The sequence below is a fragment of the Amphimedon queenslandica genome, unplaced genomic scaffold (assembly GCF_000090795.2).
Source record: "Amphimedon queenslandica unplaced genomic scaffold, v1.1 AMPQUscaffold_13371, whole genome shotgun sequence".
NCBI classification, from domain to species: domain Eukaryota; kingdom Metazoa; phylum Porifera; class Demospongiae; order Haplosclerida; family Niphatidae; genus Amphimedon; species Amphimedon queenslandica.
The window spans coordinates 152,105-152,680 of NW_003546393.1; positions in this window are offsets into that span (position 1 = coordinate 152,105).

A 576-nucleotide genomic window follows, 5' to 3' on the forward strand; every position below is an offset into this window, starting at 1 on the left:
AATAAAATGGGGCAACAATTTTATGGTTAAAAAGAGCAACATATGGATTTAGTGCCAAATTATAGGTTAAGTTACGAATAGAAAGATAATTGGGGTGAATGATGATGTCATTTTCCAAATGCAGTGACCTCATCGTGCACCTCGTACCTCTTTTACATCAATTTGTAGCTCTCAACAATGACATACAAAGTTTAAACCAAAGCAAATGGATTACTGTGCGTACGGCCTAAACCTTTAATATTCTCCCATTCTATTTTTAAATGTCTCAGCCATCACTCTCAAGAGCCAGTCTACAAAAAAACAAAGTGGAGTGAAACTGAAATGTATATCACTGCAAGAATCAAAATACTTTCTCTTCAGTTTCCTTTGAGCAGCAGCCGAAGCAGACTGAAGACACATGAGGAAGTAGGACTTTCATCAAATGTCAATGACATGCATGTCAAACAACCCAGTTGCCTGCCTCTACCATACACCTCTGATAGATATGTCAGCAACTAAGGCTCTGTTAGAATCGGAAGAGTCACATACCACCGGCTCCTTTATCACTTGATTGTAAACAATGGAAGCAAGACTGCA